The sequence below is a fragment of the Arachis stenosperma genome, chromosome 5 (genome assembly GCF_014773155.1).
Source record: "Arachis stenosperma cultivar V10309 chromosome 5, arast.V10309.gnm1.PFL2, whole genome shotgun sequence".
Lineage (NCBI taxonomy): Eukaryota > Viridiplantae > Streptophyta > Magnoliopsida > Fabales > Fabaceae > Arachis > Arachis stenosperma.
The window spans coordinates 114228264-114252481 of NC_080381.1; the positions used below are offsets into that span (position 1 = coordinate 114228264).

General features: G+C 39.6%; 1 protein-coding gene and 1 non-coding gene across 2 annotated transcripts in view; both read right to left on the reverse strand.

Annotated features, from left to right (window-relative positions):
• Positions 1-24218, reverse strand: part of LOC130981123 (alpha-galactosidase-like) — a 57018-nt gene that overhangs the window by 22807 nt on the left and 9993 nt on the right. The gene's annotated exons all lie outside the window — the stretch shown is intronic.
• On the reverse strand, positions 679-786 carry LOC130983925 (small nucleolar RNA R71). The gene has a single exon (XR_009087892.1). It is a non-coding gene; the product is annotated as a small nucleolar RNA R71 (small nucleolar RNA).

Genomic DNA, 24218 nt, shown 5'->3' on the forward strand with positions numbered 1-24218 from the left:
ATTCGAACTCCATCTTCTTTGATAAGTTCGAATTTTCTACTTCTGCCTTCTATTCTTCTTTTCTTCTGACACCTCAAGGAATCTCTATACTGTGACATAGAGGATTCCACATTTTCTTGTTCTCTTCTCTTTCTTATGAGCAGGAGCAAAGACAAAAGCATTTTTGTTGAGGCTGATCCTGAACCTGAAAGGATCTTGAAGCGAAAGCTAAGAGAAGCCAAGGCACAACTCTCTGTAGAGGACCTAACAGAAAACTTCAAAGAAGAAGAACCCATGGCAGCCGAAAACAACAACAATGCCAACAATGCAAGGAAGGTGCTGGGTGACTTTACTGCACCTACTCCCGACTTCTATGGGAGAAGCATCTCTATCCCTGCCATTGGAGGAAACAACTTTGAGCTTAAGCCTCAATTAGTTTCTCTAATGCAACAGAATTGCAAGTTCCATGGACTTCCATTGGAAGATCCTCATCAGTTCTTAGCTGAGTTCTTGCAAATCTGTGACACTGTCAAGACTAATGGGGTTAACCCTGAGGTCTACAGACTTATGCTATTCCCTTTTGCTGTAAGAGACAGAGCTAGGACATGGTTGGACTCACAACCTAAAGAAAGCCTGAACTCTTGGGAAAAGCTAGTCAATGCCTTCTTGGCAAAGTTCTTTCCACCTCAAAAATTGAGTAAGCTTAGAGTGGAAGTCCAAACCTTCAGACAGAAGGAAGGAGAATCCCTCTATGAAGCTTGGGAAAGATACAAACAATTAATCAGAAAGTGTCCATCTGATATGCTTTCTGAATGGAACATCATAGGTATTTTCTATGATGGTCTCTCTGAACTATCCAAGATGTCTTTGGATAGCTCTGCTAGAGGATCTCTTCATCTGAAGAAGATGCCTACAAAAGCTCAAGAGCTGATTGAAATGGTTGCAAATAACCAATTCATGTACACTTCTGAAAGGAATCCTGTGAACAATGGGACTAGTCAGAAGAAAGGAGTTCTTGAGATTGACACTCTGAATGCCATATTGGCTCAGAATAAAATATTGACTCAGCAAGTCAATATGATTTCTCAAAGTCTGTCTGGAATGCAAAATACACCAAGCAGTACTAAGGAAGCTTCAACTGAGGAAGAAGCTTATGATCCTGAGAACCCTTCAGTGGAAGAGGTGAATTACATGGGAGAACCCTATGGAAACACCTACAATCCTTCATGGAGAAATCATCCAAATTTTTCATGGAAGGATCAACAGAGACCTCAACAAGGTTTCAACAATAATAATGGTGGAAGAAACAGGTTTAGCAATAGCAAGCCTTTTCCATCATATTCTCAGCAACAGACAGAGAGTTCTAAGCAGAATAACTCTAACTTAGCAACCATGGTCTCTGATCTAATCAAAACCACTCAAAGTTTCATGACTGAAACAAGGTCCTCCATTAGAAACTTGGAGGGACAAGTGGGTCAGCTGAGCAAGAAAATTACTAAACTCCCTCCTAGTACTCTTCCAAGCAATACAGAAGAAAATCCAAAAGGAGAGTGCAAAGCCATCAACATGGCCGAATTAGGAGAGGAGGAAGAGGCAGTGAACGCCACTGAGGAAGACCTCAATGGACGTCCACTGACTTCCAATGAGTTCCCCAATGAGGAATGATGAGCGGATAATTTATACGCTTTTTGGCATTGTTTTTAGGTGGTTTTTAGTAAGTTCAAGCTACTTTTAGGGATGTTTTCATTAGTTTTTATGTTAAATTCACATTTCTAGACTTTACTATGAGTTTGTGTGTTTTTCTGTGATTTCAGGTAATTTCTGGCTGAAATTGAGGGATTTGAGCAAAACTCTGAAAAAGGCTGACAAAAGGACTGCTGATGCTGTTGGATTCTGACCTCCCTGCACTCAAAATGGATTTTCTGGAGCTACAGAACTCCAATTGGCGCGATCTCAACGGCGTTGGAAAGTAGACATCCAGGGCTTTCCAGCAATATATAATGGTTCATACTTTATTCGAAGAATGACGACGTAACTTGGCGTTGAACGCCAAGTACATGCTGCTGTCTGGAGTTAAACGCCAGAAAAACGTCATGATCCGGAGTTGAACGCCCAAAACACGTCATAACTCGGAGTTCAACTCCAAGAGGAGCCTCAGCTCGTGAATTGATCAAGCTCAGCCCAAACATACACCAAGTGGGCCCCGGAAGTGGATTTATGCATCAATTACTTACTCATGGAAACCCTAGGAGCTAGTTTATTATAAATAGAACATTTATCTATTGTATTAGACATCTTTTGACAGTTTAATCTCTTGAATATTCGGTCACTTGATCATGGAGAGGGCTGGCCATTCGGCCATGCCTGAACCTCTTTTACTTATGTATTTTTTGACGGTGGAGTTTCTGCACACCATAGATTAAGGGTGTGGAGCTCTGCTGTACCTCAAGTATTAATGCAATTCTATTTTCTTTTATTCAATTCTCTCTTATTCTTATTCCAAGATATTCATTCGCACCCAAGAACATGATGAATGTGATGAGTAAATAACCCTCATTATCATTCTCACTTATGAACGCGCGTGATTGACAACCACTTCCGTTCTACATGCAACAAAGCTTGAATGTGTATCTCTTAGATTCCCCAACAGAATCTTCGTGGTATAAGTTAGATAGATGGCGCCAATAATGAGGATCCGGAAGGTCTAAACCTTGTCTGTGGTATTCTGAGTAGGACTCTATGATTGAATGACTGTGACGAGCTTCAAACTCCTGAAGGCTGGGCGTGATGACAAGCGCAAAAGAATCAAGGGATTCTATTCCAACCTGATTGAGAACCGACAGATGATTAGCCGTGCTGTGACAGAGCATAGGAACGTTTTCACTGAGAGGATGGGATGTAGCCATTGACAACGGTGATGCCCTACATACAGCTTGCCATGGAAAGGAGTAAGAAGGATTGAGTTGAAGCAGTGTGAGAGCAGGCGTCCTTGAGCCATACAGCATCTCCATATTCTTATCTGAAATTCCCACCAATGAATCTGCATAAGTATTCTATCCCTTTTATTATTTCTTCTTTTTATTATTTATTTTTGAAAACCATAAACAATTTTAAATCTGCCTAACTGAGATTTGCAAGGTGACCATAGCTTGCTTCATACCAACAATCTCTGTGGGATTGACCCTTACTCACGTAAGGTTTATTACTTGGACGACCCAGTACACTTGCTGGTTAGTTGAACGGAGTTGTGAATTCAACCAGTGCCATAATAAAGATTTCTCTCACAATAGTTTTTGTGTACATACCAAAGAGCCAATATTGTTGATCACAATTTCGTCCACCAAGTTTTTGGCGCCGTTGCCGGGGATTGTTTGAGTATGGACAACTGACGGTTCATCTTGTTGCTCAGATTAGGTAATTTTCTTTTCAAAAATCTTTTTCAAAATTTTTCTTTTATTTTTCGTTTTTCCAAACTATATTTTCGAAAAAATTAATAAAAATCCAAAAAAATTAGAAAATCATAAAAATAAAAAAATATTTTGTGTTTCTTGTTTGAGTCTTGAGTCAATTTTTAAGTTTGGTGTCAATTGCATGCTTTTAAAAATTTTTCTTGCATTTTTCGAAAATCCCATGCATTCATAGTGTTCTTCATGATCTTCAAGTTGCTCTTGATAAGTCCTCTTGTTTGATCTTGATGTTTTCTTATTTTGTGTTGTTTATTGTTTTTCATATGCAATTTTTGTTTGTTAGAGTCCATGCATTAAAGATTTCTAAGTTTGGTGTCTTGCATGTTTTCTTTGCATCAAAAATTTTTCAAAATTATGTTCTTGATGTTCATCATGATCTTCAAAGTGTTCTTGGTGTTCATCTTGACATTCATAGCATTCTTGCATGCATTCATTGTTTTGATCTAAAAATTTCATGCATTAAGTAATTTTGTTGTTTTTCTCTCTCATAATTAAAAAAATTCAAAAATCAAAAAAATATCTTTTCCTTATTTCCCTCCAAATTTTCGAAATTTTGGGTTGACTTGGTCAAAAATTTTTAAAGATTAGTTGTTTCTTACAAGTCAAGTCAAAATTTCAATTTTAAAAATCTTATCTTTTCAAAATCTTTTTCAAAAATCATATCTTTTTCATTTTTTTTCTATTTTTCGAAAATTTTAAAAATTAATTTTTTCAAAAATCTTTTTCTTATCTTTATATCAAATTTTCGAAAATTAGCTAACAATTAATGTGATTGGTTCAAAAATTTGAAGTTTGTTACTTTCTTGTTAAGAAAGGTTCAATCTTTAAATTCTAGAATCTTATCTTGTAGTTTCTTGTTAGTTAAGTCATTTTAAAAATTAAATCTTTTTCAAAGTATATTTTTCTTCAAATTTTTTATCTTTTTATCTTATCCTTCTCAAAATTTTATTTTTTTCAAAATTTGATTTCAAAATATCTCATCTAACTTCTTATCTTCTTATCCTTTTAAAATTTTGATTTCAAATCTTTTTCAATCAACTAACTAACTTTTTGTTTGTTTCTTATCTTTTTCAAAACCACCTAACTACTTTTCCCTCTCTAATTTTCGAAAATATCTCTCTCTTTTTCAAAAATTCTTTTTAATTAATTAATTGTTTCATGTTTTAATTTTAATTACAATTTATCTCTAATTTTCGAAAATCACTAACCTTTTTTTTAAAAAATTATTTTCGAAATTCTCCCTCTCTTTTCTTCTTCTATTTCATTATTTAATTACTAACACTTCTCTTCACCTCTCTTCATCTAAAAATCCGAATTCTTCTTCATTCTTCTACCCCTTCTTTTTCTACTAACATAAAGGAATCTCTATACTGTGACATAGAGGATTCCTCTTTCTTTCTTGTTTTCTTCTCTTTCATATGAGCAAGAACAAGGATAAAGGCACTCTTGTTGAAATTGATCCAGAACCTGAAAGGACTCTGAAGAGAAAATTAAGAGAAGCTAAATTAAATTATTCTAAAGGTAACCTTTTAGAAATTTTCGAACAAGAGAAAGAGATGGCAGCCGAAAATAATAATAATAATGCAAGGAGAATGCTTGGTGACTTCACAAAGCCAACATCCAAATTTGATGGAAGAAGCATCTCCATTCCTGCCATTGGAGCCAATAACTTTGAGCTGAAACCTCAGCTAGTTGCTTTAATGCAACAAACTGCAAGTTTTATGGACTTCCATCTGAAGATCCTTATCAGTTTTTAACTGAGTTCTTGCAGATCTGTGAGACTGTAAAGACGAATGGAGTTGATCCTGAAGTCTACAGACTCATGCTTTTCCCTTTTGCTGTAAGAGACAGAGCTAGAATATGGTTGGATTCACAACCTAAGGATAGCCTGGACTCCTGGGATAAGCTGGTCACTGCCTTCTTGGATAAATTCTTTCCTCCTCAAAAGCTGAGCAAGCTGAGAGTGGATGTTCAAACCTTCAAACAAAAAGATGGTGAATCCCTCTATGAAGCTTGGGAAAGATACAAGCAGCTGACCAAAAGATGTCCATCTGACATGTTTTCAGAATGGACCATATTGGATATATTCTATTATGGTCTCTCTGAATTTTCGAAAATGTCATTGGATCATTCTGCAGGTGGATCTATTCACCTGAAGAAAATGCCTGAAAAGGCTCAAGAACTCATTGACATGGTTGCAAACAACTAGTTCATGTACACCTCTGAGAGGAATTCCGTGAATAATGGGATACCTCAGAAGAAAGGAGTTCTTGAAATTGATACTCTGAATGCCATATTGGCTCAGAACAAAATGTTGACTCAACAGGTCAACATAATCTCTCAAAATCTGAATGGATTGCAACATGCATCCAACAGTACTAGAGAGGCAGCTTCTGAAGAAGCTTATGATCCTGAGAACCCTGCCATGGCAGAGGTTAATTACATGGGTGAACCTTATGGAAACACCTATAACTCATCATGGAGAAATCATCCAAATTTCTCATGGAAGGATCAACAAAAACCTCAACAAGGTTTTAATAATGGTGGACGCAACAGGCTGGGCAATAGCAAGCCATATCCATCATCTTCTCAGCAACAGACAGAGAACTCTGAACAAAACAATTCTAATTTAGCCAATATAGTCTCTGATCTGTCAAAGGCCACTTTCAGTTTCATGAATGAAACAAGATCCTCCATTAGAAATTTGGAGGCACAAGTGGGCCAGCTGAGTAAGAAAGTTATTGAAACTCCTCCCAGTATTCTCCCAAGCAATACAGAAGAGAATCCAAAAGGAGAGTGCAAGGCCATTGATGTGATCAAAGAGGCCGAATGCACAAGGGAGGAGGAGGACGAAAATCCTAGTGAGGAAGACCTCCTGGGACGTCCCTCAAGCAAGAAGGAGTTTCCTATTAAGGATCCAGAGGAATCTGAGGCTCACATAGAGACCATAGAGATTCCATTAAATCTCTTTCTACCATTCATGAGCTCTGAAGATTATTCATCCTCTGAAGAGGATGAAGATGTGACTGGAGAGCAAATTGCTCAATACTTAGGAGCCACCATGAAGCTGAATGCCAAGTTGTTTGGTAATGAGACTTGGGAAAGTGAACCTCCCTTGCTCATTAGTGAACTGGATACTTGGATTCAGAAAACTCTACCTCAAAAGAGACAAGATCCTGGCAAGTTCCTAATATCTTGTACCATTGGCACCATGAGCTTTGAAAAAGCTCTATGTGATCTGGGGTCAGGGATAAACCTTATGCCACTCTCTGTAATGGAGAAGCTGGGGATCATTGAGGTACAACCTGCCTTGTTCTCATTACAATTGGCAGATAAGTCTTTGAGACAAGCTTATGGAATGGTAGAGGACGTTTTAGTAAAGGTTGAAGGCCTTTACATCCCTGCTGATTTTATAATCCTAGACACTAGGAAGGAAGATGATGAATGCATCATCCTAGGAAGACCTTTCCTAGCCACAGCAGAAGCTGTAATAGATGTCAACAGAGGTGAGTTAGTCCTTCAATTGAATGGGGACTACCTTGTGTTTAAGGCACATGGCCATCCCTCTGTGACAAAAGAGAGTAAGCATGAAGAGCTTCTCTCAGTTCAAGGTCAAGAAGAGCCCACACAGTCAAACTCTAAGTTTGGTGTTGTGAGGCCACAACCAAACTCTAAGTTTGGTGTTCAAACCCCATATCCAAACTCTAAATTTGGTGTTGGGACTACACACTAAATTTGACCTGATCACCTTGTGGTTCCATGAGAGCCACTGTCAAGCTATTGACATTAAAGAAGCGCTTGTTGGGAGGCAACCCAATTTTATTTATCTAATTTTATTTTATTTTGTTTCTTTGTTATTTTTGTGTTTAATTAGGTACATGATCATGAGGAGTCACGGAAAAAAATCAAAAAAATTAAAAACAGAGTCAAAAACAGAAGAAAAAAATTGTTCACCCTGGAGGTAGCGCAGACTGGCGTTCAACGCCAGTAAGGTGCATCTGGCCGGCGTTCAACGCCAGAACAGAGCACCATTCTGGCGCTGAACGCCAGAAACAAGCAATAACCTGGCGTTAAACGCCAGGAACGTGCACAGAGCGGACAAGCTGGCGCTGAACGCCAGAAACAAGCATGAAACTGGCGTTCATCGCCAGAAACATGCATTACATGGGCGTTGAACGCCCAGAACATGCATCAATGGGCGTTTAAACGCCAGAATGATGCATGAAGGCATTTTACATGCCTATAGGGTGAAGGAATGGTATTTCTTTTCACCCCAGGATCTGTGGACCCCACAGGATCCCCACCTCAGGATCTGTGGACCCCACAGGATCCCCACCTACCATATTCCCACTTTACCTCCTAATCCTAATTTTTGTGGTTTGAATACCCCATGTCACAATTCCCAATATTCTTCATCAATCACCTCAATTCCTCTTCCCAATTACCCCATTCACCATTCATATCAACCCACTCTTCCCCATAAACCCCACCTACCTTCATAAAATTCAAATTCAATTTCCCAACCATTCCCACCCAAAATGGCCGAACCCACACCCTCCCTCTCCCTATAAATACCCTTCCATTCTTCTTCATTTTCACACAACACAAACCCCTTCTTCTCACACATAGCCGAACCTACTTCTCCCCCTCTCTACTATATTCTATTCTTCTTCTTCTTCTACTCTTCTTTTCTTTCTTGCTCGAGGACGAGCAAATTTTAAGTTTGGTGTGGTAAAAGCATAAGCTTTTTGTTTTTCCATTACCATCAATGGCACCTAAGGCCGGAGTATCCTCTAAAAAAGGAAAAGGGAAGACAAAAGCTTCCACCTCCGAGTCATGGGAGATGGAAAGATTCATCTCCAAAAGCCATCAAGACCACTTCTATGATGTTGTGGCAAAGAAGAAGGTGATCCCTGAGGTCCCTTTCAAGCTCAAAAAGAATGAGTATCCGGAAATCCGACATGAGATCCAAAGAAGAGGGTGGGAAGTCATAACCAACCCCATGCAACAAGTCGGAATATTGATGGTTCAAGAGTTCTATGCCAATGCATGGATCACTAGGAACCATGACCAAGGTATAAACCCAAGTCCAAAGAATTATCTCACAATGGTTAGGGGGAAATACTTGGATTTTAGTCCGAAAAATGTGAGGTTGGCGTTTCACTTACCCATGATGCAAGGTGATGAACGCCCCTACACAAGAAGGGTCAACTTTAATCAAAGGTTGGACCAAGTCCTTATGGACATATGTGTGGAAGGAGCCCAATGGAGAATAGACTCCAAAGGCAAGCCAGTCCAACTAAGAAGACTGGACCTCAAGCCTGTAGCTAGAGGATGGTTAGAGTTCATCCAAAGATCCATCATCCCTACAAGCAACCGATCTGAAGTTACTGTGGATCGGGCCATCATGATTCATAGCATCATGATTGGAGAGGAAGTAGAAGTTCATGAAGTCATCTCCAATGAACTCTACAAAATAGCCGACAAGTCCTCACCTATGGCACGGCTAGCCTTCCCCCACCTTATATGCCATCTATGTTACTCAGCTGGAGTTATCATAGAAGGAGATGTCTCCATTGAAGAAGACAAGCCCATCACCAAGAAGAAGATGGAGCAAGCAAGAGAAGCTCCTCACGGCCCTCAAGAAGTGCATGAGGAAGCTCATCATCAACAAATTCCTGAGATGCCTCAAGGAATGCACTTTTCTCCCAACAACTATTGGGAGCAACTCAATACCTCCTTAGAAGATTTGAGCCACAATGTGGAACAATTAAGGGTGGAACATCATGAGCACTCCATCATTCTCCAAGAAATTAGAGAAGATCAAAGAGCAATGAGGGAGGAACAACAAAGGCAAGGAAGGGACATAGAAGAATTGAAGAACATCACTGGTCCTTCAAGAAGAAGACGCCACTAAGGTGGATTCATTCCTTGTTCTTTATTTCTTTCTGTTTTCGGTTTTTAAGTGTTGTGTTCATCTATGTTTTGTGTCTTTATTTCATGATCATTAGTATGTAACCATGCCTTAAAGCTATGAATAAAATCCATTAATCCTTCACCTCTCTTAAAAGAAAAATGTTTTAATTCAAAAGAACAAGAAGTACATAAATTTCGAAAATAGCTCTTGAATTTAATTTAATTATATTGATGTGGTGACAATACTTTTTGTTTTCTGAATGAATGATTGAACAGTGCATATGTCTTTTGATATTGTTGTTTATGAGTGTTAAAATTGTTGGCTCTTGAAAGAATGATGAACAAAGAGAAATGTTATTGATGATCTGAAAAATCATGAAATTGATTCTTGAAGCAAGAAAAAGCAGTGAAAAAAAAATGGCTAAAAAGAGTATATAGAAAAAGAAGGAGCAGTAGAAAAAGCCAATAGCCCTTAAAACCAAAAGGCAAGGGTAAAAAGGATCCAAGGCTTTGAGCATCAATGGATAGGAGGGCCCAAGGAAATTAAATCCAGGCCTAAGCGGCTAAACCAAGCTGTCCCTAACCATGTGCTTGTGTCATGAAGGTCCAAGTGAAAAGCTTGAGACTAAGTGGTTAAAGTCGTGATCCAAGGCAAAAGAGTGTGCCTAAGAGCTCTGGACACCACTAACTGGGGACTTTAGCAAAGCTAAGTCACAATCTGAAATGGTTCACCCAGTTATGTGTCTGTGGCATTTATGTATCCGGTGGTAATACTGGAAAACAAAGTGCTTAGGGCCACGGCCAAGACTCATAAGTAGCTGTGTTCAAGAATCAACATGCTTAAATTAGGAAATTCAATAACACAATCCAAAATTCTAAAGTTCCCAGAGACGCCAATCACTCTAAACTACAAAGGAGAAAGTGAGATGCCAAAACTGTTCAGAAGCAAAAAGCTACAAGTCCCGCTCATCTAATTAAATTAATATTCATTGATATTTCTGAATTTATAGTACATTCTCTTCTTTTTATCCTATTTGATTTTCAGTTGCTTGGGGACAAGCAACAATTTAAGTTTGGTGTTGTGATGAGCGGATAATTTATACGCTTTTTGGCATTGTTTTTAGGTAGTTTTTAGTAAGTTCAAGCTACTTTTAGGGATGTTTTCATTAGTTTTTATGTTAAATTCACATTTCTAGACTTTACTATGAGTTTGTGTGTTTTTCTGTGATTTCAGGTAATTTCTGGCTGAAATTGAGGGATTTGAGCAAAACTCTGAAAAAGGCTGACAAAAGGACTGCTGATGCTGTTGGATTCTGACCTCCCTGCACTCGAAATGGATTTTCTGGAGCTACAGAACTCCAATTGGCGCGCTCTCAACGGCGTTGAAAGGTAGACATCCAGGGCTTTCCAGCAATATATAATGGTCCATACTTTATTCGAAGAATGACGACGTAACTTGGCGTTGAACGCCAAGTACATGCTGCTGTCTGGAGTTAAACGCCAGAAAAACGTCATGATCCGGAGTTGAACGCCCAAAACACGTCATAACTCGGAGTTCAACTCCAAGAGGAGCCTCAGCTCGTGAATTGATCAAGCTCAGCCCAAACATACACCAAGTGGGCCCCGGAAGTGGATTTATGCATCAATTACTTACTCATGGAAACCCTAGGAGCTAGTTTATTATAAATAGAACATTTATCTATTGTATTAGACATCTTTTGACAGTTTAATCTCTTGAATATTCGGTCACTTGATCATGGAGAGGGCTGGCCATTCGGCCATGCCTGAACCTCTTTTACTTATGTATTTTTTGACGGTGGAGTTTCTGCACACCATAGATTAAGGGTGTGGAGCTCTGCTGTACCTCAAGTATTAATGCAATTCTATTTTCTTTTATTCAATTCTCTCTTATTCTTATTCCAAGATATTCATTCGCACCCAAGAACATGATGAATGTGATGAGTAAATAACCCTCATTATCATTCTCACTTATGAACGCGCGTGATTGACAACCACTTCCGTTCTACATGCAACAAAGCTTGAATGTGTATCTCTTAGATTCCCCAACAGAATCTTCGTGGTATAAGTTAGATAGATGGCGGCATTCATGAGGATCCAGAAGGTCTAAACCTTGTCTGTGGTATTCTGAGTAGGACTCTATGATTGAATGACTGTGACGAGCTTCAAACTCCTGAAGGCTGGGCGTGATGACAAGCGCAAAAGAATCAAGGGATTCTATTCCAACCTGATTGAGAACCGACAGATGATTAGCCGTGCTGTGACAGAGCATAGGAACGTTTTCACTGAAAGGATGGGATGTAGCCATTGACAACGGTGATGCCCTACATACAGCTTGCCATGGAAAGGAGTAAGAAGGATTGAGTTGAAGCAGTGTGAGAGCAGGCGTCCTTGAGCCATACAGCATCTCCATATTCTTATCTGAAATTCCCACCAATGAATCTGCATAAGTATTCTATCCCTTTTATTATTTCTTCTTTTTATTATTTATTTTCGAAAACCATAAACAATTTTAAATCTGCCTAACTGAGATTTGCAAGGTGACCATAGCTTGCTTCATACCAACAATCTCTGTGGGATCGACCCTTACTCACGTAAGGTTTATTACTTGGACGACCCAGTACACTTGCTGGTTAGTTGAACGGAGTTGTGAATTCAACCAGTGCCATAATAAAGATTCCTCTCACTATAGTTTTTGTGTACATACCAAAGAGCCAATATTGTTGATCACAATTTCGTCCACCAAGGAACCATGGGAATCTGAGGCTCAAAAAGAGACCATAGAGATTCCATTGGACTTACTTCTGCCATTCATGAGCTCTGATGAGTATTCTTCCTCTGAAGAGGATGAGTATGTCACTGAAGAGCAAGTTGCTAAATACCTTGGAGCAATCATGAAGCTAAATGACAAGTTATTTGGAAATGAGACTTGGGAGGATGAACCCCCTTTGCTCACCAAAGAACTGGATGACTTGTCTAGGCAGAAATTACCTCAAAAGAGACAGGATCCTGGAAAGTTTTCAATACCTTGTACCATAGGCACCATGACCTTCAAGAAGGCCTTGTGTGACCTAGGGTCAAGTGTAAACCTCATGCCTCTCTCTGTAATGGAGAAGCTAGGGATCTTTGAGGTGCAAGCTGCAAAAATCTCACTAGAGATGGCAGACAATTCAAGAAAACAAGCCAATGGACTTGTAGAGGATGTTCTGGTAAAGGTTGAAGACCATTACATCCCTGCTGATTTCATAGTCCTAGAGATTGGGAAGTGCATGGATGAATCCATCATCCTTGGCAGACCCTTCCTAGCCACAGCAAAGGCTGTGATTGATGTTGATAGAGGAGAATTGATCATTTAAGTGAATGAAGAATCCTTTGTGTTTGAGGCTCAAGGATATCCCTCTGTCACCATGGAGAGGAAGCATGAAGAGCTTCTCCCAAATCAGAGACAAACAAAGCCCCCACAGTCAAACTCTAAGTTTGGTGTTGGGAGGCCACAACCAACTTCTAAGTTTGGTGTTGAACCCCCACATTCAAACTCTAAGTTTGGTGTTGGGAGGTTCCAACATTGCTCTGAGCATTTCTGAGGCTCCATGAGAGCCCTCTGTCAAGCTAATGACATTAAAGAAGCGCTTGTTGGGAGGCAACCCAATGTTATATTTTATCTATTCTCTTTTGTTATTTTATGTCTTTTGTAGGTTGATGATCATGAAAAGTCACAAAATCAATGAAAAAAGCAAAAACAGAATGAAAAACAGAAAGAAAAACAGCACACCCTGGAGGAGAGCTTGCTGGCGTTTAAACGCCAGTGAGGCTAGCTGTTGGGCGTTTAACGCCCAGTCTGGCACCATTCTGGGCGTTTAACGCTAGAAAGGGGCACCAGACTGGCGTTAAACGCCAGAAAAGGGCAAGCTCTTGGCGTTAAACGCCAGAAATGGGCATCAGCCCGGCGTTTAACGCCAGAATTGGCTCAAAACGCATTTTTGCTTGCCATTGGTGCAGGGATGACTTTTCCTTGACACCTCAAGATCTGTGGACCCCACAGGATCCCCACCTACCCCACCACTCTCTCTCTTCTTCACCCATTCACCAATCACCTCAACACCTCTTCCCCAAAAACCCTTCACCTATCAAATCCCATCTTTCTCTTCACCACTCACATCCATCCTTCATAAAACCCCACCTACCTCACCATTCAAATTCAAACCACTTTCCCACCCAAACCCACCCTCACTTGACCGAACCCTACCCTTCCCCCACTCCTATATAAACCCTCCTTCACTCCTTCATTTTCACAAAACCTAAACACCACTTCTCCACCTTTTGGCCGAACACATAGCCATTCCCTTCTTCCTCAATTCTTCTTCTTCTACTCTCTTCTTTCTTCTTTTGCTCGAGGACGAGCAAACCTTTTAAGTTTGGTGTGGTAAAAGCATTGCTTTTTGTTTTTCCATAACCATTTATGGCATCCAAGGCCGGAGAAACCTCTAGAAAGAGGAAAGGGAAGGCAAAAGCTTCCACCTCCGAGTCATGGGAGATGGAGAGATTCATCTCAAGGGTGCATCAAGACCACTTCTATGAAGTTGTGGCCTTGAAGAAGGTGATCCCCGAGGTCCCTTTTTCACTCAAAAAGAGTGAATATCCGGAGATCCGACATGAGATCCGAAGAAGAGGTTGGGAAGTTCTTACCAACCCCATTCAACAAGTCGGAATCTTAATGGTTCAAGAGTTCTATGCCAATGCATGGATCACCAAGAACCATGATCAAAGTGTGAACCCGGATCCAAAGAATTGGCTTACTATGGTTCGGGGGAAATACTTGGATTTTAGTCTGGAAAATGTAAGGTTGGCATTCAACTTGCCCATGATGCAAGAAGATGAACATCCTTACAGTAGAAGGGTCAACTTTGATCAAAGGTTGGACCAAGTCCTCACAGTCATATGTGAAGAGGGCGCCCAATGGAAGAGAGATTCAAGAGGGAAGCCGGTTCAACTGAGAAGGCATGACCTCAAGCCTGTGGCTAGGGGATGGTTGGAGTTCATCCAATGCTCAATCATTCCCACTAGCAACCGGTCCGAAGTTACTATAGACCGGGCTATCATGATTCATAGCATCATGATTGGAGAAGAAATAGAAGTTCATGAGGTGATATCCCAAGAACTTTATAAGGTGGCGGACAAGTCCTCTACCTTGGCAAGGTTAGCTTTTCCTCATCTCATTTGTCACCTCTGTTATTCAGTTGGAGTTGACATAGAGGGAGACATCCCCATTGATGAGGACAAGCCCATCACTAAGAAAAGGATGGAGCACACAAGAGATCCCACTCATCATGAGATCCCTGAGATTCCTCAAGGGATGCACTTTCCTCCACAAAACTATTGGGAGCAACTAAACACCTCCCTAGGAGAATTGAGTTCCAACATGGGACAACTAAGTGTGGAGCATCAAGAACATTCTGTCCTCCTCCATGAAATTAGAGAAGATCAAAGAATCATGAGAGAGGAGCAACAAAGACAAGGAAGAGACATTGAGGAGCTCAAGCACTCCATAGGATCTTCAAGAGGAAGAACAAGCCGCCATCACTAAGGTGGACCCGTTCTTTAATTTCCTTGTTCTTTATTTTTCTGTTTTTCAAATTTTAGTGCTTATGTTTGTCTATGTTTGTGTCTTGTGATCATTAGTGTCTTAGTGTCTATGCCTTAAAGTTATGAATGTCCTATGAATCCATCACCTTTCTTAAATAAAAATAAAAAATGTTCTTAATTGAAAAAGAGAAGAATTGCATGAATTTTGAATTTTATAACAGTCTAATTATCTTGATGTGGTGACAATACTTTTGTTCTCTGAATGTATGCTTAAACAGTGCATATGTCTTTTGAATTTGTGGTTCATGAATGTTGGCTCTTGAAAGAATGATGAAAAAGGAGACATGTTATTGAGGATCTGAAAAATCATAAAAATGATTCTTGAAGCAAGAAAAAGCAGTGAATACAAAAAAAAGAAAAGAAAACGAAAAAAAAAGAAAAGAGAAAAAGAGAAATAAAGTTGTGATCCAAGGCAATAAGAGTGTGCTTAAGAACCCTGGACACCTCTAGTTGGGGACTCTAGCAAAGCTGAGTCACAATCTGAAAAGGTTCACCCAATTATGTGTTTGTGGCATGTATGTATCCGGTGGTAATACTGGAAGACAGAGTGCTTTGGGCCACGGCCAAGACTCAATAAGTAGCTGTATTCAAGAATCATCATACTTAACTAGGAGAATCAATAACCCTATCTGGATTCTGAGTTCCTAAAGAAGCCAACCATTCTGAATTTCAAAGGATAGAGTGAGATGCCAAAACTGTTCAGAGGCAAAAAGCTAAAAGCCCCGCTCATCTAATTGATACTGATCTTCATAGATGTTTTTAGAATTCATTGCATATTCTCTTCTTTTTATCTTATTTGATTTTCAGTTGCTTGAGGACAAGCAACAATTTAAGTTTGGTGTTGTGATGAGCGGATAATTTGTACGCTTTTTGGCATTGTTTTTAGTATGTTTTTAGTATAATCTAGTTAGTTTTTAGTATATTTTTATTAGTTTTTAGTTAAAATTCACTTTTCTGGACTTTACTATGAGTTTGTGTGTTTTTCTGTGATTTCAGGTATTTTCTGGCTGAAATTGAGGGACCTGAGCAAAAATCTGATTCAGAGACTGAAAAGGACTGCAGATGCTGTTGGATTCTGACCTCCCTACACTCGAAGTGGATTTTCTGGAGCTACAGAAGCCCAATTGGCGTGCTCTCAACGGCGTTGGAAAGTAGACATCCTGGGCTTTCCAGCAATATATGATAGTCTATACTTTGCCCAAGATTTGATGGCCCAAACCGGCGTTCAAAGTCACCTTCAGATTTTCCAGCGTTAAACGCCGGAACTGGCACCAAAATGGGAGTTAAACGCCCAAACTGGCATAAAAGCTGGCGTTTAACTCCAAGAAGAGTCTCTACACGAAAATGCTTCAATTCTCAGCCCAAGCACACACCAAGTGGGCCCGAAAGTGGATTTTTATGTCATTTACTCATCTCTGTAAACCCTAGGCTACTAGTTTTCTCTAAGTAGGACATTTTACTATTGTATTTTCATCTTGGTTCTTCTGGTTCCCTCTCTGGGGCCGAAGCCAATGATCACTCTTGTTCTTATGTATTTTCAACGGTGGAGTTTCTACACACCATAGATTAAGGTGTGGAGCTCTGCTGTACCTCGAGTATTAATGCAATTACTATTGTTCTTCTATTCAATTCCACTTGTTCTTGTTCTAAGATATCACTTGTTCTTCAACTTGATGAATGTGATGATCCGTGACACTCATCATCATTCTCACCCATGAACGTGTGCCTGACAACCACCTCCGTTCTACCTTAGATTGGGTGAATATCTCTTGGATTCCTGATACACGATGCATGGTTGATCGCCTGACAACCGAGCGCTCGCCTGACAACCGAGCCAGCCATTCCGTGAGATCAGAGTCTTCGTGGTATAGGCCAGAACTGATGGCGGCATTCAAGAGAATCCGGAAGGTTTAACCTTGTCTGTGGTATTCTGAGTAGGATTCAATGACTGAATGACTGTGACGTGCTTCAAACTCCTGAGGGCGGGGCGTTAGTGACAGGCGCAAAAGAATCACTGGATTCTATTCCGGCCTGATCGAGAACCGACAGATGGATAGCCGTGCCGTGACAGGGTGCGTTGAACATTTCTACTGAGAGGATGGGAGGTAGCCACTGACAATGGTGAAACCCTTGCTTAAGCTTGTCATGGAAAGGAGTAAGAAGGATTGGATGAAGACAGTAGGAAAGCAGAGAGACGGAAGGGACCAGCATCTTCATACGCTTATCTGAAATTCCTACCAATGAATTACATAAGTATCTCTATCTTTATCTTTATGTTTCATTCTTACATCACCCATATCCATTTGAGTTTGCCTGACTAAGATTTACAAGGTGACCATAGCTTGCTTCATACCAACAATCTCTGTGGGATCGACCCTTACTCGCGTAAGGTTTATTACTTGGACGACCCAGTACACTTGCTGGTTAGTTGTGCGAAGTTGTAGTGATCACAATTTTGCGCACCATATACCAACCATATTCACTCCAAAATATAGTTCAACGAATCTAGCATCAGCATCGAAAGAATCAACATCGACCTTCATTTTCTTCTTACCATCATCAAACTTTAGACGTCCTTCCATTATAACTTCCTGAATTAAGTCCCTGAAACGAACACAACTGTTAGTCGAATGTCTGGTTGCTTGGTAAAATTTACAATAAGGTTTCCTTTTTAAATCTTTCACCGCAAGTAAGGTTCTACCCTCAGGCAGAATTAACTGTTTATCTTTAAGCAACACGTCAAAAATCTGATCAGATTTTGAAATATCAAAACTATATTTCTTTCCACTTTTTAGTTTTGAATCATTTGACTTTTCATTACTAGGAAGCTTTTTAAGTAAGGAACAAACATATGGAGGACCCTTTTTAAGTTCGGCCATATCATCTGCGTCGAAATCGAGTTCCTCTTCTAAAGACTCCATAGTCACATAAGCGAATTTCTCTTTTCGGGTAAAAGGTTTACTCTTTGATTTCTGCTCATTCCTATGTTTAACCTTTTCTTTTTTCATGAGTTTGACCTGACGAACCTTTTCAGCTAAATGGGCTAAGTCAGGAATATGCACATTAAGCAACCTTCGACGCATATAAAATCCTAACCCCATAACTGCTATTTTCACAACTTCACTCTCAGGTAATGATACATAGCACCTACTTCTAGCATTTTTGAAATGTATCATGTAATCGTCAATGGTTTCACCATCTTCACGTTTCAAAGCAACTAGATCAGTAACTACCACATTCAATTCCCCTCGATAAAATTGAGCGTGAAAAGCAATTTCCAACTGATTCCATGTCGTTATTGAATTTGGTCTGAGATTCGAAAACCAAGTAAATGCATTCTTCGTTAACGAAGAAGGAAAAAACTTCATTTTCAGATTCTCATCATTGGCTAGGTTTCCGATTTCGACCAAATATCGAGCAACATGTTCAGTAGTTGACTCTCCAATTTCTTCAGCAAATTTTGTGATTATCTTTGGATTTTTCACCCCCTCTTGGCACTTCAGCCATTTGAACAACTTGAGGGAAAGCAAACACAAAATGAGGTCGATTCATAAAACCGACATTTAAACTAACTCGATTGAGCACTTCTTCCACGATTCTGGTGACTTGATAACGTTCACCACCATAATTAGCACATAATCTGGCTAGAAATTGATCAGCATCTTGGCCACAGGGAACTACATGAGGATTTTCTCTATTTAAAACATTGTTTTTATTTTGAAACATATTTTTGAATCCTTCATTATTTTCCCTGGCATTATGCCTTTCACCTTCCTCATAATCTATGATTCGAGCAATACGTTCGACTTGTGTAGCAAGACGTTCGAATTTCGATTCGTGATTAGCCATCATAGGATTTAGAATTGTGGTTGTAACACCCTGACTACCAAAGCTCACGCTTCCGGCTGCGTGAATCAGATAGATCGGACATTACGACGACACTTATACTATTTAATACTAAAATATGAGCCTGTTTAAAACTTTTTACCGCAATATCGCTCCCAAGATACTTCATTCGATAACGTACATCCATAGATACCATACAAATTACAAAAACTCATAAAGAGTACATCTATATATATATATATATATATATATATATATATATATATATATATATAATATTACAAGCATTATCCAATACAATTCCTATCTCCCTTACAGAATATATCAAGATAAAGGCGAAGGTACAATAAATAATAATCTAAAGCAATACAAAGCATCTCAACAACAATTAAATAAACTCTTTCTGACATCTGTGTCCATATCCTGAAAGGGAAAAAATGTAGGGGGTGAGAACATCATCCTCAAAAGGGTTCTCAGTAGAGGGTTTTTGAGAATTACTGTAACAGGATACGTGAAGATAAACCGCACCAGTGATTAATAACCGACTTATGCCTCTTTTCAAAAACAACAGTTTTCAAAAAAAAAGAAATCTGAAATCCTTTTCTGAAAGAGAAAACTCTTCATTTAAAACAATATTCAAAAGCCTTTCAAAAGGTTTATCTATGCTGAACCAAATTAGCCTTTCATACTTTTCCAAATCAGAAACACAAAACCGAAACCAACCATCGGTCCATCTCAATTCAACCACGGCCCTAGGCCCAAACAGTCCAACCAACAACCAATCACCACAATCCAACGAAGTCCCAGTTGCAAACACAGATAAGAAGTTCAAGTACAAACAAACAATTACAGCAAGTAGAACAATTAGCAATTAATCACAAAGGAAAACCAACCACAATATGCAGACCCAAACAATGTCACATAGATGCATATGATGCATGCCTATCCCTAGTAGCTAATGATATCATCTATCGGTTATAGAGCCAACCCGACAAGTCCTGGTAGCTAACCATTGGACTATCCATCTGTCGTGTCACCCCAACTCGAGTTATACTCAATACAAACTTGATCATAATCATGATCCATATCCATCATCCTCACTGGTGAATATTTATGGGGGTGAGCTCATCCGGGGCTTTCACAGTGCCCTGCCACCTTGACGACATAGGGTCAAAAGAGCTTCGAGTCTCAACCTGGAGCACGTGGTGGCTAGCCACTGCTTTCTCCCAGGGAAACTCTTATCTCCGATAGTGGAAGTGCAACATTCACATTTATCAATGATTCAGCATATACATGCATTCATTCTCATCCATGGATCAACATCTATCTTAGCCATCTGGCTCACGGTTCAGTTCAGAACCAGCCAATATTCATATCATACACAGCCATTCCGGCTCACGGTTCAATCCAGAACCAACCAATATTCATAATCATACAAAGCCACTCCGCCCCATAACAAAACAACACTTCCACCATTCAACATCATCAAATTCATAAAATCGGCATTTAAGCCATAAATCACTTTTTCTCAGTTCATTTCAATTTGAAATCAAGTTTCAAATCTTTTCCGCCTTGGCTTTAAAGATCTCATTTCTCAAATCATCTCAGGCTCATAAGCCACTTTTACTCAAGGTAAATTCCCCTTTTAAAAACAATGCCACTCTCGGCATCCTCTTTCCAAAACTTCCATAACCATGGAAAGTTAAAGATTCATTTTGAAACATTCAAAATCATTCATCCAACAATGGGATTTTATAACAAAGTTCCTCGGCAGAGTCCCAAGTCTTTAGGGGAGAATAACATAACTCATTTCACCAAATTCATTTAAAATCATTAAAAGCTTGGCTTTCCGATTTGAGTAATAAAATAGGATCTAAGCCAAACCAAGTCACATAATCATTTACTTCTTTCAAAGCCATTTCCTTTACTTAGGCAAAACCAACTTCAACCCCCATAATAAATTCTAAAGCATTTCAACTGTTCAAAATTGTTTTAGTCTTGCAAGAATTCAGAATTCAAAGAGTACTTAAAATCTTTCCGAAAACATTTCAAAATGAAACTTGTCAATAGACATTCAGGTTCTTTCAAAGTCATTGAAACTTCTCTAATTGAAACCCTGAAGTCAATTTCAAAGGCATTGCACTTGTCACATTTAAAACAGCTTTAAAACATAAGTTTCATCTAAATAGCTTTCTCCTGAAAGAGGTACAATGCCTTTCTTAAGAAGCAAGACTAAATCACAATTTCCTCTTTAGTAATTCATTTCAAAAGCATGAATCATTCTTTTCTTGATAATTCAAACAAAATAGTAGAAGTCTTTAACTCATCATTTTTCCCAAACAACATTTCAATAAAGACTCAGATTTTATAGAAATTTCTGCAGCATCTCCCATAAAACTTAGACTTTGCCACCCGGTTCGGGTCCTAACTAAACCGTTTCACAATCCTTTTCAATAGTCCAAATTTCAAAATCAGTCCAAGGCAAGTCAAAATCCAACAGTCATCTCAATTTTATATTTCAAGAAAATCGTTTCAAAATCAAATCATTATTAGCCGAATAAACTCATTTCTAAAGCTTTAAAGAAACGGTTCAGCAACAATTATTTATCAAACCAGATCATTTAAAGCAAGCCAGGATGAATTCAAGAGTGTATTCAATTTTTCACCTTCTTAAGAAAATCCATTCAACTCAAATCAATTTCCAATGGATTAAACTCAATCTCAAAGCTTTAAAAGAATCAACTTCATAAGCATTTCGTTTCACAAAGCCATACAACAATCCAATCAAACAAATATTCATAACCATTCGAGACAATCAATAATACATAAGGCTGCTACAATCACCAAATACACATTGTCACACATCAGTATCCATAAGTAATAATTCCATACATAAAATATAGTTTTCGAAAAGCACCCCTACCTCAAAAACGCAAATTCCATAATCCAAACGCCTCATAAGTTCTTTTCGCCTCAACTCGAAATCAAAGGCAGCTTCAAAGCACAGGCCCACACATTTTTGCAGTAGCACAAACAGCTCTAAATTACAACAAGCAACTTCAGTTACTAAACTCTATGGACATTAATCCGTAAGGGCTTCAATACACGTAGGGACACTAACGTAGGGCTTTCGAAACATAATTTCTTACCGGAATAACAACACGAAGCAGATGCGATTTCAAACCGGCCCCGGGAACAGCTCCAGCGGTGGCCAGAAGCTCTGGTGGATCAACTATAAAAATCGCGCAACATTAAAACCTTCTCGAAAACCAAAAAGGCAGGAGCCTCAATCAAAACCCTTACCGACAGAGTTCTTCCGGTGATGGCAACAGGGTTCTCAAATGGCAGAAGCTCATCCTGGAGCTCTGGCGGTGATCCCATAAGTCACAAAACCATCCTCGGTGGTCAGACTCACAGAGACGCAGTTTCCTTCTCCAGCAGCGACACCTGCGGCGGTGGCTGGTGCAGCAGCTCGACAGCAAACCCCCAATGGCTCCTCTACCTCGTGGTTCTGCCTCCCTTCCTCCAAACCTCTAAGAGAAGCACCAGCCCCAAACAAAGCTTGACGGTGGTAGTGGAGTGGCTGACCTCAATACCGGCTACGCTGGCGGCGAGCAGATCGGCGACTGGGTGGCGCGACTCTTTCCCTCATCGCGGTCCTCCCCCTTGCCTCAGATCTGCTCTACGACAGCGCAGGGACGGCGTGCACAGCTTGGCTGGGTGTTGCTTCAGTGGCGATGGCGAGGCAGAACGGTGACCCAGGCTTCACAGACGGCGGCGACTCCATGGGGGACGACGAGCAAGGACGGCGGCTCCGGGTGGTGGTCGCTCTCCCTGCTCAACGACGTCAGTGGCGAGATGGTCTGAAGGAAGGCAGAAGACGGTGAAGCTGACCTCTGCAAGGCATGACGGCGACTGCGAAAGCTGGGTGGTGGTCACAGCGCAGCCCTTCCCTCTTTGCCCAATCTCCTTTCTCAAGCTCCTTCTCCCTCTCTGCCTCAATTTCTTTCTTTCATGGAAATGGGAAGCCGTGTGTGTTGCATTCTGTTGGAAAAGGGGAAAGATCTGCTGCTACTGCTGGGTGTATTGGTTTGAGGAAAAAGGGGGGAGCATTTGTGTTGCTGCCGCCGGGTTGGGGGAGAAGGTAACCGGGTCACAGGTTAGGGTTTCAGGGTTAGGGTTAGGGGTATTTTAGTAATTTCAAATGAAATTGGAGAAAATATAGTAATTGAAACCCAATTACATCCAACACTAATTGTATATAAAAAAAATACTATTTGCTCATCAATTTTACAAATTATTTTCAATAAAATATACAAATCCAATAATTATAAAATTGCATAATAATCATAACTTATCTCAAATTCAATAAATCAAAACTTGCCTTAATTATCTTTAATAAAATAATTTCTAAAATTAAGGCTATGCATAATTATATGATTTGAGACTTGATCATAAAAGACTTTTTAACGGTTCTGGGTCTTACATTCTACCCACCTTATAAAAATTTTCGTCCTCGAAAATTGATACAAAACGAAAGAAGTCCCATAGCAGTTCACCCTTGAACACATTTAAGGAAGAAGCAAAAATATCTCAAAATATAAACATATATATGATTTTCAAATACTTTGATTGTCATATGCATAAGGATGCAAAAGTAGAAGTGTGAGTGCAAAGCAAACGCTACAAGGTAGGCTCAATGCAAAAGGTGACATGGGTCAAACTTGTGATAGTAAGGTAAGGCATTGAAGGTTATAAAACAGGATGAGGTTATAACGACATGCTCAACATCCGCACACTAATCTCATCTCAACCTCAAAGCTTCAACTTTCCAACTCCATCAAGCACTTTACAATTCCCATATTCGATCATAAGCCTGACAACCGCAAACCCGTTCACAAGGAACAAAACACCCACAACTTGTAACATTGCACACCTACCGTTTCAACTTCTGTATCACATATCACGTCTTAAGGAACTAACGCATCGCATTACTATGTCTACAAGTTGCACGTGATATCAAAACAATTCTCGAGTCTACTCAGAAGGATACAAGATTTAGAAAGGAGCGACAATTGTCAAAGATAATACTCATAGATTTAAGAGAATGTATCTAATCCCAGACAAGCAAGGATGATCAAGCAAATGAAGTTTGCAATAAACAAGTCAATTGACAACTTCAAAGATAACCCTTGTATCACAGAAATTCAATAGGACCGATAAGTAGAAGGTCAGCACATTAGTTTGAAACAATTTCAAGTTGAGTCAAAGAAGTATGAAGTCTACAGAAAAGAATATCTCAGACCCAAGACAAAGTTCACAGAACTCAAGAGCACGATTAGAAATACT